This window comes from Humulus lupulus, chromosome 2 (genome assembly GCF_963169125.1).
Source record: "Humulus lupulus chromosome 2, drHumLupu1.1, whole genome shotgun sequence".
NCBI lineage: Eukaryota > Viridiplantae > Streptophyta > Magnoliopsida > Rosales > Cannabaceae > Humulus > Humulus lupulus.
Window position 1 is genome coordinate 209,422,390 of NC_084794.1, and position 14,768 is coordinate 209,437,157.

Consider the following 14,768-nt stretch of genomic DNA (forward strand, 5'->3'; position numbering starts at 1 on the left):
CGAGCCCACTATCGCCGTCAGATAGACGAGGTCATTGAAAAGAAGAGAAGAGTTCTTCAGGAGGCCATCTATCCGGAGCCCAACCCAGGACCTAGGCCAATTCCCCTCGACCCTGCGTTAAAAGTCACGGTTGCATATCATCCAGGGGAACTCCAATTTTCTTTAATTGCGGAACCTTCGTCTGCGCAGCCTCGGAGAGAGATGTTCGAAGCCGAGCTCTACCAGAGCTCGGTTACCACCACCGACCAAATAACTGACATTTTGGCCCTCCATGGCCTTACTTCGTTGGACACCCTGAAGTGTCGAGCTCCGGCTAGTCATGAACGGAGCTGTTTCGCTCCAGGGGGCCGCAACGTCAGTGTGAAATATTCGGCCTGGAGCCAGGAACATATAAGGGCAGGAGCTCTGCTGCTCTTGAAGTCCTTTTTTCAAAGACTTCGCTGATTTCGTTGGGTTGGCTCCATTCCAACTCAACACCAATTCATACAGGGTACTGTCTGCCCTGAGGTCCTTGTTCCACGAGCTGGGGTGAACAGGACCTTCTCCCCAAGAGATTTTATATCTCTTTTGTTTGAAGAGTAACCCCTCCCGAGCTCGGGGAGGAGATGGTTTTTATTATCTTTCGAGCTACCCCAAAGAGACGAAGATTTTTGAAGATCTTCCAAACCACCCTCCTGACTCCAAAAAGGCTTTTTTCTGGACAGACGGTCTGTCCCTGTCTCGACATCGTTCGTTCAGGCGGATTCGTAAGTACTCTTGTTACTTTTATTTTTTTTATTGAGCTCAGAATTTCAGCCCTTAAGACCATGCTTAGCTGAAATGTATTTCGTCTTTCAGCTAATTTTCAGCGTCCCTCCCCAACCAAGGCAATGAGGGAGCACAGAGAGGCCTTGCTCCGACTTCCTTATGGCAGGAGGTCTCTTTCGTATCTTCTTCAAGAGGGCAAGCTCCGAGCCTGTGGGTTGTTGGGAGAAGGCCAGTCAACCTCTGACTGGTCTAATAAAAAATACGAACGTTGGGAGGAGGTGCCCCTGCCTACAGGCGCCCTTCCTCCGAGGAGAGAGAGGAGGCCAACACTCCCAGTTCGTCTGAGGAGTCCGCAGTCTGGGAATGAGGCCAATGATGAAGCCTCGAGCTCGGACTCAGATGAAGGTAAAGTCCTCCCTACCTCGAGGATGTGGTCCCCCACACTACTAGAACACAGGCCCAATAGGTTAGTCTCGTGCCCACAGGATAGATACCGCTTCTACATATGGAGTTGGGTAGACGACTGTGTCCATAGGTTCGATAGTGGGCTCGGGAAATATGATACCATGTACACCACAGACGAGGTGTGGAATGGGATAGCGGTGCAGTACGGGACCAATGAATATAGGGACCTCTCGAGGTTATCCCCTACTTATAGGGAAGGCACTCCCCCCGCCTCCTCTGAAGACAGGGGAATTTCATGGTCCCCAAGCTCGAGCTCGGGGGAGAGTTCCAGTTAGGTTTCCTCCATCATCACTCTATGTGTCTGATACCGAAATTACTTGCTGTACATTTCTCTTTTACTGACTCAGTGTTGTGACTTGTTCAGGCGAGATGGACTCCGACCTCGACGCCCTTATCGACAATGCAGGCGCCAAGAGGAGCAAACGCCCCAGGGCAGGGTCACTGAAGACTAGCCAGCCGGGGAAAGGCTCCAAGAGATCTAAGAAAACGCCTCCTCCTCCCCCGCCCGCTTCGAGCTCTGCTGCTACGTCGACTGGCCAGATCAGCGCCCCCACGACGATGCCTTCCTCGCAGGCCGTCGTCTCTGCGGTGGCACCGGCCTCGCAGGCTGGTATCCCTGTCGTGGTCGAATCGCAACCTCCTGTGGTGGGTCAAACGTCTTCTGCTCAGCTCGCCAAGAGACCTTCTGCTTCTCGAGCTCAGAAGCTAACCATCTCCACCCATATGGACTCATATGTGGTTGATAACGCTGCCGGACCTCATGGATCTACGCTGATTTTGGATGTCATGTCCCGGATCGGCCAGAGCTACGGCAGTTTCGAGGCTCCTCAGTGGCAGTGCCTAACTGGCACCCGAGACCGCACTGTCCTGTACGAGAAGAGTATCGAGCACACTGCCGCGGTAAGTATCCTTCTATATTCCTTTTGCTTACATTCACTCCGTCTTGAGGCTAATGGAGGTTTCTTCCTTTTTTCAGGCTCTTGCCTTTACTGCCCAGCTCAATTACGAGCTAAACAACGAGATCCATTCGAGCAGGACTCATGCTCAAGAGGCGAGGGACCTCCACCTTAGAGCGAACGACGATCTGAAGGCAGCGAATACTAAGCTCGAGGCAATGGTTAAGGAGCGTGAGGATATGGCCAAGGAGCTCGGAAAGCTGAAAACTGAACTCGAGGAGCAAAAGAAAGATAACACCCAGCTTCGGGAGACCAATAAGAAGCTCGAAGAGGACAAGGCCACCACCTTCGACTTCATAGAGGATGTCAAAGCTCGCCTTACTACCGAGTACAAAGAAAAGAAGGAAAAGGCGGTCGACTCAGCCATGTACCGGATGTGGGCTTATAACGAAGAGCTGGACACTAGCTTCTTGGGTCCCCACGAGGCACCGCTTCTTGAACGATGGAATGCTTGGCTCGAGAAGGAAGAGGTTGAACGGCTTGAGAAGGAGAAGGCTGAGCAGCTCAAGAAGGAAGAGGCTGAGCAGCTCGAGAAGGAAGCTCAGGAGGATAGCCATGCTATTCGTCCTGAGGGGTCCGGTGCCACTGATTCTGAGAAGGCCAAGGAGACTCCTCTCTCTTGAATCTGACCTCGGGGAGATCAGTTATCGGGGCTGCGTCCCCTTATTTCTGTAACTATTTTAATATATGCCCATGGGGCTGATACAATTTCTTTTACCATTATTTTATATGCTTTACATTTCTTGGCTCGAAATATTTTGCATATTTTTAAATTGATGAACCGATTATGTTTATTTATTCATACAAACATAGTTTGGACTTGGGCTCGAAATTCGATGCATTCATGCATACTTTATTCGAATTATCCGCTTTCGACCTCGTTACTTATCAAGGTCGGATATTACTTTAACCATGAACTCAAAAGTACTTATATGGTATGTAATATGAATGATTTGGTTATCTTTTTAGTCACTTTTCCTCATCCTCAGTATTTTGCCTCCGAGGTTATGAGTTCGAAACTATTTTTCTTTAAGATATTCCAGCCTCGATCTCGACATATTTCGCAATAGGTTTAGGCTCCCATTTATCATCGATCGATAATTTGGCTGGTTTGTTCCAAACCTGTTGTGTTTGCACATCTGGTTAACTCCAAATATTTTAGGTTCTTGATGGTCGGTTATATTCGATCTATCTAAGCTCGCGTATTTGGTCATATCCAAATACTTTGTTTTTGATAATTCGGTTATGTCCGAACTATCTAAGAACGCGTATTTGGTTACATCCAAATACTTTATGTTTTTGATAATTCGGTTATCTAGGCTCGCGTACTTGGTCATCTCCAAATACTTTTATCTTTTTGATAGGTCGGTTATGTCCGAACTATCTAAGCTCGCGTACTTGGTTATATCCAAATACTTTGTATTTTTTATTTTTTAAGATGGTGGTATGTATACCAATGATGCCCCCTTAATATCCTATGAGTGTGACCATAGGTTATTAAATTAAGAGAGATTGCAAAAATAAAAATACATTACACGTGAGACAAAGTAGACCTTTTATTTGATGAAATTCAGAAACAAAACAAACGAACTAGTACAGATAGAAATTCATGGTTACAGGCAACACTTCCTACACTATTGATAATATGGTCTAAGGTGCTCGCCATTCCATGCTCATGGTATCAGGCTCCCATCTAATCTCGCAAGTTTGTATACGCCAGGTCGGATGACTGATTCTATCTGGTATGGTCCTTCCTAGTTTGGTCCGAGCACTCCAGCTGCTGGATCTCGGGTTGCTAAGAATACGCGTCTCAAAATCAGGTCTCCCACTCCGAACTTTCGATCTCGAACCCTTTTATTGAAATATCTTGTGGTTCGTTGCTAGTAAGCAGCATTTCTCAGCTGAGCCTCTTCCCTTTTTTCTTCGATCAAGTCTAGGGTTTCTTCGAGTCGAGTGTGATTTGAATCTTGATCGTAAATTTGAGTTCGAATCGTTGGGATTTCGACCTCGATGGGCAACATTTCCTCGCATTCGTATGCTAGAGAGAACGGGGTATGTCTCGTTGATGTCCGAGCTGTAGTTCTATATCCCCAAAGGACTTGAGGTAATTCCTCGGGCCATCGTCCTTTTGCCTCCTCCAACTTCTTCTTTAGAGAACTCTTGAGGGTTTTGTTAACGGCTTCGACCTGACCATTCGCTTGAGGGTGAGCCACTGATGAAAAACTCTTTATTATACCGTTCTTGTCACAAAACTTGGTGAATAAGTCGCAATCAAACTGGGTTCCGTTATCAGATACAATCTTTCTTGGCACTCCATATCGGCATACAATGTTCTTTACCACGAAATCAAGGATCTTTTTCGAAGTTATGGTCGCCAATGGTTCAGCCTCTGTCCATTTTGTGAAGTAATCAACGGCGACCACAACATATTTTACTCCGCCTTTGCCAGTTGGGAGTGAGCCTATGAGGTCGATGCCCCATATTGCTAAAGGCCATGGGGATGTCAACATGGTCAGTTTGGAAGGTGGAGCTCGGGGTATCGTTGCAAATCTCTGGCATTTGTCGCACTTTTTCTCGTACTCGAAAGAGTCCGTTTTAATGGTTGGCCAGAAATATCCTTGGCGTATAATCTTCTTGGACAGGCTATGCCCCCCGGTATGGTCTCCGCAGAACGCTTCATGAATTTCTTCAATGATCTTCTTAGCTTCGGGAGGAGTTACACATCTAAGCAGCAGCATGGAGTACCCTCTTCTGTATAACTTTCCATCCAGAATGGTGTAACGAGGAAGTTGATACATCAACCTTCGAGCTTGATTTCGATCTCTTGGAAGAATTCCATTTTTGAGATAATCAACTATTGGACTCATCCAGGTTGGTTCTATTTCAATCATACACACATCTTCCTCGTCTGGCTCAGTAATGCTGGGTGCTGATAGGTGTTCTACGGGTATAACATTCAGCTCTTCATTTTCAGCGGAAGTGGCGAACCGAGCTAAGGCATCTGCATTTGAGTTTTGTTCTCGGGGAACCTGTTCGATTTCATAAAACTCGAAATACTCTAATGCGGATTTTTCCTTCGCCAGATAAGCTACCATTCTTGTGCCACGAGCCTGGTATTCCCCCAAGATTTGATTAACCACGAGCTGGGAGTCGCTGTAGCAATGTATAGCTTTGGCCTTGAGCTCTTTTGCTATTCGTAGTCCCCCAAGTAGAGCCTCGCATTCAGCTTCATTATTAGATGCTTTAAAACCAAATCTTAAAGCAGAGTGAAATTTGCTCCCTGCAGGAGTGATCAGAATAACTCCTGCCCCCGCTCCATTTTCATTTGACGAGCCGTCGACGTAAAGTTTCCACAGCTCGTGGGCCGTGGTTATTACCTCATCGTCGGCTATACCAGTGCACTCCACTATGAAGTATGCCAAGGCTTGTGCCTTAATGGTCGTTCTTGGATGGTAAGTGATCTCGAACTGTCCGAGCTCAACAGCCCATTTAAGGAGCCGACCTGACGCCTCTGGTTTAGACAGGACTTGCCTAAGTGGTTGATCTGTCATTACATGGATGGGATGTGCTTGAAAGTAGGGGCGGAGCTTGCGAGATGAGTGGATTAGGCTGAGGGCAAGCTTTTCCATCAATGGATATCTTGACTCTGCCCCCAGTAATCTTTTGCTGATGTAATAGACGGGTTTCTGCAATTTTTCTTCTTCTCGAACGAGCACTGCGCTTATCGCGTGTTCGCGTATTCAGCTAAGTGCTTTTTGAGCTCCTGAAAGGCCAGCTCGCACTCCTCTGTCCATTCAAACTTCTTACTTCCTTTCAATAAGTTGAAGAATGGAAGGCCTCGATCCGTTGACTTCGAGATGAATCTGCTCAGGGCGGCCATCCTGCCTGTCAAGCTTTGGACATCCTTATGCTTCCGAGGTGAAGGCATATTAATCAGGGCCTTTATTTTGTCGGGATTAGCCTCGATCCCTCGAGAGTTGACAATAAAGCCTAGAAATTTTCCCGAAGATACCCCAAAAGTGCACTTCTGAGGATTTAGCTTCATGTTGTATTTCCTGAGTACGCCAAAGCACTCTTCGAGATCATCAACATGGTTCTTGTTAAGTTGAGACTTTACAAGCATGTCATCAACATAAACTTCCATGTTGTTCCCTATTTTCTCTGAAAACATCATGTTTACGAGCCGCTGGTACGTAGCTCCAGCATTCTTGAGTCCGAATGGCATAACATTATAACAGTATAGCCCTTTATCTGTAATGAAGCTCGTATGTTCTTGGTCGGGGGCATGCATGGGAATCTGGTTATATCCAAAATAGGCATCCATGAACGACATCAGGCCATGCCCCGCCGTGGCATCCACGAGCTGGTCAATTCTTGGCAGCGGAAAACAGTCTTTTGGGCAGGCCTTGTTGAGGTCTGAGTAGTCAATGCGGGTTCTCCACATCCCATTGGGCTTCGGGACCAACACTAGATTGGCTACCCAGTCAGGGTAAAAAGCGTCCCTAATGAAATTGTTTGCTTTCAGCCTGTCAACTTCCTCCTTTAGTGCTTTCTTTCTGTCTTCGTCCAGTTGTCTTCACTTTTGTTGCTTTGGGGGAAAGCTTTTGTCTATATTCAATGCGTGGCTCGCTACATTCGGGCTTATCCCCACCATGTCTGAGTGTGACCATGCGAAGACATCCTGGTTTTTCTTCAGAAAGCAAATTAATTGCTATTTTGCCTCGTCTTGGAGGTGTTTTCCGACCTTCACCTTCTTTGAGGGATCAGCTGCCTCGAGCTGAACTTCTTCGAGCTCCTCCAAAGGTTGGAGGTCAACTTTTTCCTCGATCCTCGGATCGATCTCCTCCTCAATTTCTAAAACCGTCCCATCTTTATTTTGTATGATAACGAGTGCCTGAGCGCTCGTTTGTTTCTTTCCCCTCAAAGAAATGCTATAGCACTCCCTTCCTGCCAATTGATCTCCTTTTAAAGTCCCAACCCCGCTTGGGGTTGGGAACTTAAGGGCCAGGTGCCTCACAGATGACACTGCTCCCAGCCCGACCAGGGCGGGTCTCCCGAGCAGTACATTGTAGGCAGATGGTAAATCTACCACCACGAACTCCATCATCTTGGTCACCGAGACTGGATAGTCTCCCAAGGTCACAGGGAGTTCAATGGATCCCATACAAGCAGTCCCTTCTCCTGAAAAGTTGTACAAAGTAGTTGCACATGCCTTCAGGTCGCGAAGGGAGAGTCCCATTTTCTCGAGGGTCGCCTTATAAAGAATGTTGACCGTCCCATTATCTATGAGAACTCGGCGGACTCTCTTGTTGGCAAGCTGAAGGGTAATAACCAATGGGTCATGATGAGGGAACTGAACATGAGATGCGTCCTCCTTAGTGAATGTTATCGGTTGCGTTTCAAACCTTTGGCTTTTTGGTGCCCTAGGTTCGGGTTCATAAGGAGACCCGTCCCCTGTCTTCAACTCGTTAACGTATCGCTTTTGAGCATTTCTGCCCCCTCCCACGAGATGAGGCCCTCTCGAGATGGTTATTAAATCCTCTCCATCAATTGGCGGGGGCCTGTCTTCTTCCCGAGATCGGGAGTTATTATTTTGTGCCGTCGAAGGCGCGGCAACTCTCTGACTCGCAGTAGTCTGTCCAGTACTCAGGTTTTTGACATACTGCCGGAAATAACCTCTCGAGATCAACCCCTCGATCTCATCCTTCAGCTGTCGACATTCATCAGTGGTGTGTCCGGTGTCTCTATGGAACCGACAATACTTACTGGAATCCCTTTTTGACTTTTGATTTCTCATTAGGTCCGGACGCCTGAAGGGGACCTGGTTTTCATTAGCCAGGTATATGTTTTCCCGAGACTCGTTGAGTTCGGTGTGTACTTTATATACGGAGAAATACCTTTCTCCTTTCTTTTTATTTCCTCCTTCAGCCTCGGGGTTATTTTCCTCGCTCTTTTTCCTCTTGGCGGGATTCTCCGAGGTAGGCTGTGGAGCTGCTTGGTCAGCCGAGGTTGAGGCGGAGTTAATGTTTATCGTTGTAGTTTCGGTCTGCGAGGTAGCATTCAGCGTTGACCTCCCTTGCATGTCATCCCAAAGGGCACTTCTGGGTAACACACCAGCTCGGATAGCCATCAGGTGCCCACTGTCATCCACATCTCGAGCCCGTGCGACCTCTAGATTAAATCTTGTCAGGTAGCTTTTCAGTGTTTCGCCCGGCTGTTGTCGGACGTTAGTCAAAGTGGATGCCTCTGGTCTGACTCCCATCATAGCTCGGAACTGCTTCTTGAAGTCTCTAGACAACTGATCCCATGAAGTTATCGAGTGCCTCTTGTACTTTTCGAACCAACTCTTAGCCGGTCCGGCCAATGATGTCGGAAAAAACATACACCTGAGCTCGTAACCCACGTTACTAGCTCTCATAATAGTGTTGAATGTACTCAGGTGACTGCATGGGTCAGTTTTTCCTTCAAGCACTGGGACGTGAGGAATCCGGAACCCTTGAGGAAATTGAGTGTTAGAAATATTTGGAGCAAACGGCTCGAGATCCTCGTCAGAGTCCTCATATCGATCGTTCCCTCGTTCATTCTTTAAAAGCCTAAAGGCTTTTTCGAGCTGATCAATCCTTTCTTGGACTGGGTCCTTAGGTGGTGTCTGGAATTGACAGTCATTGATCATGATCCCAGGCTCGCGTCTCCGTGAGGGATCTCTACGCCCATTTAGGTGATTCCTTAGGTCCGGATTTGTTTGATCTCCCTTCCCCCTGCTCTGATTCAGATGATTCCGCAGGTCAGGACGGATCTTGCGGCTTCCAGTATTTTTACGACCTCGGTCGCGTTTACTGATGGACCTGGTCTCTCCGGACTCGTCACTGGTGAAACTCATTGATCGATCGTTTCGAGATGGGTTCTTCCCATGTCGCCTTGTCTCCACAGTGCGAGACCGGGACGTCTGAATTCTCTCAGATTGTGCACCTCTCCGCTCCTGGAAAGTCTCCCTCTATCCTTGTCTATCCCCCGTACGCCCTTGATCCTGATTCCGAACAGGTTGAGCGTTTTTGCGGGGAGGTGAAGGATATCTTATGGGAGACGGAGGGAACCGTATATGCGACGGTGGCTGCCTCCCTTGCCTCGGCCTAGAGGGTCCAGAATTTGCCCGAGATGGGTCAGTCGCGTTCGGTGCGCTACCAGGAACCTGAGTCCGAGCCTCGGTAGGAGCTCGGTTATTCTCAGTTCCTGCAGGCGCTTCCACAGGTGGATTAGGCGGGACCCGAGTTCGAGTACTCCTCTGGGGCCTAGGAGGAGCAGATGGCTTTGCTGGTGCCGGAGGTTGAGTCGGCCTCCTCATGGCAGCATCTTTTTGTGGTCGTCTACGGGGCCTCCGGGGAGGAACATGCACGTCCCTTGGAGGAGGGACTTAATTTTCGCGCGAAGGCGGGGGCTGAGCCACCTGTGCCCTTGCGGCCATCCTAGTCAACTCCTCATTCCGTTTGTTGGCTTCTGCCAACAGCTGTTTCAACTACCGGTTTTCCAGTTCTACAATAGGAACGTAACGTTCAGGATTGTAGTACATATCCTCATCCCTCGGTGGAGGCAGTGGTCCCCGGGAATCGGAGGACCCACTTCTCTCCTCAGACTCCGGGTTCTCCATTGGTTGTTTTCCAGGACGCCTTGGGTAGCTTTCGTCAGGGGTGTTCTGATTGTTTGTAGCCATGAATCTCTCAGGGATGAATGCTTGAGGCTCTCAATGAAAGCACCAAACTGTTGACGCCGTTTTTCGTCAATAGATAAAAGAAGAGCACAAAAACAATGAATGACAATGGCCAAACGAAACAAACAAATCAAACACACGATTTTTTACGTGGTTCAGCAGTTAAATCTGCCTAGTCCACGAGTCTCTGTTATTAATCTCAAGATTATCTCTGAAAAATTCTTTAGCATGAATTCTCCAGAGTTTTCTCTCCAAGATCAGAATTTCGGTCCTTTACAATGGTGCATGGCTTCTCTATTTATAGAGAAGGATGCAGAATACTATCCCACATATTTTGGGTAGTTACTCTTTTGTGAATAAAATAAATGGCTTTAAATGCCTATAATCAGATATAAAAGGAAACGTCCCTGAAGACCAGGAAACGCATAACTGACCAAATAATATCCCACGATTCTTGGGGATTTACATTAATAAATGAGGATTACATCTCATATTTATAACACTTGTAAATATTCAAGGTGATTAGCGCATATCTCTAAGGCTTTAGCATCTCAGGTCTCACGTCATTGATCGAGCTAATGTCATCTTCCGAGATCACGTGTCTTTCGAGATCGTACGTACATCTAGCTCGAGACCCCCGATCCGAAGTCGTCCCCGAACATGAATGTGTTCTCAAAACTACCTTTCGAGATCGAGATCGTTTCGAGCTCATATATTCGAGGTCATATATCGTACCTTGCAGGCTCGATATACAATCCTGGAGCATACTTCAATCCTTAGGAGACCATTTGTTGCGAATCCATCTTTCGAGGTCATATTTATCATGGCTCGAAATCTGGGTATAACAAATACTAACTTTATACCCAGATAAATTATGTATATGTATTGTTTAAATAAATTAATATATTTTCAAATTTCAGTAATATAAAACAAATTAGAGTATCTTTAATAATGTAATTTTATAATGACATGGTAGGTCGGTTCTACACAACCGACCTACCATGTCGTTTAAAAAATTATTAAAGAGATACTCTAAATTATTTTATAAATTTTTTGTATTTTAAGTTATAAATACTATTAAATTAGAATATTTTCTTATTTATAAAAATGAAATATTTTTTTTTAGTTATAGATAATTTATTTATCTTTCAAAAATATAATATATGTAATATTAATAGTATATATTTTTTATACTTATTTCATACCCAAATAAATTATATATATATGTATTGTTTAAATAAATTAATATATTTTATAATTTCAATAATATAAAACAAAATAGAGTATCTTTAATAATGTATTTTTATAATGACATGGTAGGTCGGTCTACACAACCGACCTACCATGTCACATAAGAAGTCATTTCCCACACAATCGACCAACTATGTCATCTAAAAAATTATTAAATAGATACTATAAATTATTTTATAAAGTTTTTGTATTTTAAATTATAAATACTATTAAATTAAAATACTTTCTTGTTTATAAAAAATTAAATTAATTTGTTTTAATTACAAATAATTTATTAATTTATTTATATTTCAAAAATTATAATATTTGTAATATTAATAGTAAATTATTTTTATACTTATTTCATACCCAAATAAATTATATATGAATTGTTTGAATAAATTAATATATTTTAAAATTTCAATAATATAAAACAATTAGAGTATCTTTAATAATGTATTTTTATAATGACATGGTAGGTTGGTTCTACACAACTGACCTACCATGTCACATGAGAAGTCATTTCCCACACAACCGACCTCGTGCCGAGTAACCCAAATAAATCCACATAATAATGTGGTCTCACACATATATCACATGTATGGTCATATATACAATTATACCCATAACGGGCCAAATTACGAAAATTTCCCTTCTAATAAGAGGCGGGCCCATATGCGTATTTAATACCCCTAAACATGCATTTCTGGTCATATTATCATATAACTCACATAATCACACAATTACACACGAATATAACTCATATAAGCATACAATTCCATAGATTACCATCCTGGCCCCCTAATCAAGGCCCTAAGCCTTATTAGGTAATTTGGGATGTTACAACTATCCTCTCCTAACAGAAATTTAATCCTCCAAACTTTATCTGAATAACTTAGGATACTAATCTCACATATCTAATTTGAGTTCCCAGGTTGCTCCCTCGACCTTGTTGTTCATGTAAAATACCTTAAGCAATGGTATAGTTTCATTCCTCAGAACCTTATCCTTTCTGTCTCATATCTGGACTAATTGTTCCTCACAGGGGTGATCTGCCTGAAGTCCCAGATCCTCATAACTCAACACATGAGTCTCATCTAATACGTGTTTCCTCAACATGGAAATATGACATGCTTTATTTGCAACTGATAGTGCCGAAGGTAAGGCAAATTTACAGGCCACTTGACTGATCCTCTTCGGGATTTCAAATGGTCCTCCAATATCTAAATAATCCTCTTTAAGTTACCATTAGTCCGAGGATAATAAGATAGAATAAACTTCAGCTGTGTGCTCATCGCCTTCTATAAACCTCCCAAAAATTTGGAAGTAATGATAGGGTCCCTATCTGATAGGATAGACCTCGAAGTCCCATGATGGTGTACTATCTCTCTCACATAGAGATCTGCATTTTGGTCAATTATGTTGTTCGTCCTTACTGATTAAGGTGAGCTGACTTTATATACCGGTCCATAATGACCCAAATTGAATCATGCTGGCCCACTATCCTAGACAATCCCACCACGAAATCCATTGCGATGTCCTCCTACTGTATAGTCCTTAGCTATTCCAGCTAGGACACCCCCTCTAATATTTCCCAACTGGGGGTCACTGAACATTTTCCTTTGATCCTCTTTAAAAGAGTAAACCAAAGCATAATTTTGGCCAACTGACCCACCCGTAACTCTATTCCAAATTTGTTCATATTCTTCAATTGACGCGATGCATAGGCAATCACCTTTTTAGTTCTTGGAAGTTGTTATGACACTCATCTGACCATGCAAACTTCTGATTTTTGCATGTCAGTTTTGTCAATGAAGTAACTATCCTTGAGAATCCTTCCACCAAACACATGTAATATCCTGCCAATCCATGGAAACTTCTGATCTCTAAGGCATTCCTTAGCCTTGGAAAATCTCTGACTGAGAGTATACCAAAATATCGTCGATAGAGACGATCACAAATTAATTCATGTTCATCAAATCCATAAGTGTTTCCGGGGCATTACTCAATCCAAGTGACATAATTTTAGAACTCACAATACCCATGTCTTGTATAAAAAAAAAAAAACAGCCATTTGCATAATCTTTCTCCCTGATCCCCAGTTGGTGATAACTAGATCGAAGATCTACCTTGGAGAATACAATCTTTCCCTGTAACTAAACCTTTAATTTCTACAGCTCTACTGGAGCCCTTCAATACAGTGCCCCAGACACTGGTTCATCTCTGATATTGATTCAATAACAAACTCTATCTCTGTGTGTAAAGGTAACCCTAACAAATCCTGTAGAGACACATCCAGAAACCCACCGATTATTCTAGTTTGTCATGGTCCACTGGCACGACCTGAGTGATATCCATCACACTAGCTAGGGCTCTTCTGCCCTCTCTTTGGAACTAGTCTCTAGCTCTAAGTACATATATCATAAGTATCGGGTCCACACACAGTGCCGACAAATACAAAGGGGTCCTCACCCGTAGGCTCAAAGGTTAGCATCTTTTTCTTGCAACTTATCGTTGCCCCAAACTTGGTTAACCAACCTATACCCAAGGTCATATCAAAGTTGGTTATAACCAACTCTATCAAGTCAATTGAAAATCCTTTACCATCCACTACTACTGGCAATGTCTTGACCCATCTCCCAGAAACCACTAACTCCCTGATAGGCAACAAGGTTCCAAACCCACTGCATAATACCCTCAATATGGAACTTTATACACCGAGTACACTCTGGGAAATACTCTCCAGGTCTCACTGCCACCTTGGCGGCCTATCAGTACGTGCCGTGGCCTCCTATCTGGCCCTGGAGCTGAAAATGTATCCGGAGTCCTTCTCTTTTGGTCACTATGGCCTTTGCCCATACAAAAGCCTACAAATGGAGGTCTTGGCCTCCTAAAATCCCTTATGGCCGTACTTTCACGCCAGATTTTGTTCTTTGCACTCTCTTCTTTGAGTGCCTTCTCAACAACTTGTGCATCAGTAGTTACTTCTGACATAATAGTGATGTGAACATCCCGATCTATCATAGATTGTAGCCCCTGGAGAAATCTCTCCCTTATAGTCCCATCAATGGGCACCAGATCCCCAGCAACCTTGGCCACTCTGTCAAACTTCAAGGCACAATCAGTCACTATCATGTTACCTTGAAGAAATTTGCTAAATTCTTTAGCCCTTGCAGCTTTGATTGCATCATTGTAATATTTCTCGTTGAATAGAGCTCTGATTTATTTTCATTCCATAGTGTTTACTGCCCTGGTCTGGGATACCACCTCCCACCATATTCGGGCGTCCTCCTGAAACACGTAAGTGGCGCAGAACACTCTCTCGTTACCATCTAACCTCATGAAATCCAGAATGGTTGTTATCATAACCATCCATTGTTCAACCTCTGGTGGGTCTAAGATACCCTAAAAAACTAGAGGGTGCTATTTCCTGAACCTCCCATACAGGGGTTCCCATCCATCTCCCCCTACCAGGGGCTGTATTACCGCTGGTACCCCTTACTGTGACACTATCGGTACTGTAGGCTGTGGGTTCCCTGCTGGAACCTATTATTGTCTCAAGAGACAAATCTCATTCTCCAACCTCTCTATCTTGGCTTGCTTATTAGCAATCAACTGTTGCCAGTTCTTTGGAGCTGACGGTGGGCCTTGGCCCTGGTCGTTCT